General features: G+C 40.4%; 1 non-coding gene across 1 annotated transcript; it reads right to left on the reverse strand.

Moving 5' to 3' along the window:
• Positions 1 to 541: 541 nt before the first annotated feature.
• LOC132416614 (small nucleolar RNA SNORA49) lies at positions 542 to 669 on the reverse strand. The gene has a single exon (XR_009517663.1). It is a non-coding gene; the product is annotated as a small nucleolar RNA SNORA49 (small nucleolar RNA).
• Between the last annotated feature and the right edge of the window lie 2,016 nt (positions 670 to 2,685).

Consider the following 2,685-nt stretch of genomic DNA (forward strand, 5'->3'; position numbering starts at 1 on the left):
CTCTAGTTATTGCACGTGAGCTCTAGGGCACATGGGCTCTGTAATCGTGGCGCATGGGCTCCAGAGCACTTAGGCTCTGTAGTTTGTGGGCACACGGGCTCTCTTGTTGAGGCACACGAGCTCAGTAGTTGTGACGTGTGGGCTTAGTTTCCCCGTGGCAAGTGGGATCTTAGTTCCCTGCGAGGTATTGAACCTGTGTTCTCTGCATTGGAAGGCAGATTCTTTATCACTGGACCACCAGGGACGTCCCAAGAAGTACACTTTATTTATTTATTTATACCCCTAAGTTAGCATTCCTGAAAAACGACAGGAAACCTCTGACGTGTTCTGATACTTATCAGTTAGAAATTATTCCATAACAAAACTGTTCGGTTTGTGTTTCCTTTGACATGTGGCCTGTCTTCCAATTACGCTGGAGTTTAGCATTTTATTCTGGCTCTTTCGGGCATGCACAGCATCTCTTGCTTACTGATCGCTAATGTCTCTACCCTGTTTGAGTATTGCCAGTCAGCACGTACAAAAGGGAAACCGTCAGACCTATGCAGTCAGCTCCACGTGTAGGTCCCACAGGACAGCAGTCTCCCTAGGGAAGGATGTGTGCTCGTTCATGTACCCTCCAGCAATGCCAGGCACTTTACAGCGAAAGTCCCTGGAGTAAGGCTGAGGGAGTCAAGAAGTACACTTTAAATAGAAAGAAACGGATAGCTTAAAAGTAAAAGGGATGGGAAAATACATGCCATGCTAACACCAATCAAAATAAATCTGCAGTGGCCACAGTAACATTAAAAAAAGTAGATATCAGAGCATAGACTATACTAGGCGCAAAGAAGGACATTTCATGATGATAAAGTGGTCAATTCACCAAGAAAACGTAAGAATCCTAAGCTTTTATGTCCCTAATAACAGAGTTTCAAAATACACGAAGCAAAAACTAAAAGAACTGCAAGAAGGAATAGGCAAATCCACAATTATAGTCAGAGATTTTGATATCACTCTCTTAATAATTGATGAAACAAGTAGAAATGTTGTAAAGCTATAAAAGACTTGAATGACGCTATTAACTAGCTTTACCTAATTGATATTTGTAAAACACTCGACCCAACAACAGCAGAATATGCATTATTTTCAAGTGCACATTGAATATTTACCAAAACATACCTTATTCTGGGCCATAAAATAGTCTCAATGAATTTAAAAAGATTTAAGTTATGCAAAGTATGTTCTGACCACAATGGAACTAAATTAGAAACTAAAATCAGAAAGTTCCCTGAAAAACCCACCAAATATTTGGAAACTAAAAACATGTTTCTTTTTAAAAAGTTGATGTGTGATTGACATACAACATTGTATTAGTTTCAGGTGTACAGCGTAATGATTTGATAGTTGTATATATTACAAAATGATCACCACAGTAAGTCTAGTTAACTTCTGTCATCATCATAGTTACAGAAATTTTTTCCTGTGATGAGAACTCTTAAGATCTACTTTCTTAGCAACTTTCAATATGCAACACAGTATTTACGATTTTTTTTGATATGGACCATTTTTAAAGTCTTTATTGAATTTGTTATAATATTGCTTCTGCTTTGTGTTTGGTTTTTTGGCTGTGAGGCATGTGGGATCTTAGCTCCCCAACCAGGGATTGAACCTGCACCCCCTGCATTGGAAGGCAAAGTCCTAACCTCTGGACTGCCGGGGAAGTCCCGCAATATAGTATTATTAACCGTATTCACCATGCTGTACATTACATCCCCATGAATTATTTATCTTATAACTGGAAGTTTGTACCTTTTGACCCCCTTCACTTGTTTCACTCCCCCACCCCCATCCCCGGGCTCTGGGAACCACCAATCTGTCCTCTGTGTCTATGAGTTTGCACATTTCTAAATAACCCATGGGTCAATGAAAAAAAATCAAAGTGAAATCAGTAAGTATTTTGCACTGAATGTAGATGTAAGCACGTCATATTAAAATTTGTGGGAGGCCCCTAACGCAGTACATAGAGGAAAATGTATAGCGATGAAAACCTATGCAAAAGCAGAAAGATCTAAGATCAATGACTGAAGCTCGTACCTTAGGAAACTAGAAGAAGAATGAGAAAGTAAACTCAAAGGAGGCTGAAGAAAGGAAATTGTAAAGATGCGGGAGGAAATCAATGCGACCCCTAGGACTTGAGCTGAGTCTACCAGGGAGAAACTCTTCTGACTCCCAGGACAGATGTGTTGTTGCTGCAGCCACCTTGTCTCCATCAGCGGAGGGTGTGTCCTAGGATGCAGCCAGACCAGAGGAACTGGAAGTGCGGGATGGAAGAGAGAGAAACCGGGTCCTGGGGAGATAATGTGGACCCCCTGGATGAAGCCAAGTTTGAAACTAGAACTCCCTGTGCCTTTTTCAGTTACTGCGTCCAATAAATTCCTTTTTTTCTTAAGTAAGTTCAGATCAGGTTTTCTATCCCTTGCATGAAAAAATTCCAAATGGTTCTCCAAGTGGCTTTATCTTTGCAGGGAGGAGCTGTGAGCATAGCAAAGAGAGCCTAACATTTTCCAAGCATCTGCTTCATGCAGAGGATGGGGCTTTGTGTTCCTTTTATATATTTTCTTGTTTCTAGCTGTAGCCTTTTCTTTTCCACTTAAAGAAGACCCTTTAACATTTCTTGCATAGGTTTATTAATGATGAATTCCTTTA

Source organism: Delphinus delphis, chromosome 1 (assembly GCF_949987515.2).
Source record: "Delphinus delphis chromosome 1, mDelDel1.2, whole genome shotgun sequence".
NCBI classification, from domain to species: Eukaryota; Metazoa; Chordata; class Mammalia; order Artiodactyla; family Delphinidae; genus Delphinus; species Delphinus delphis.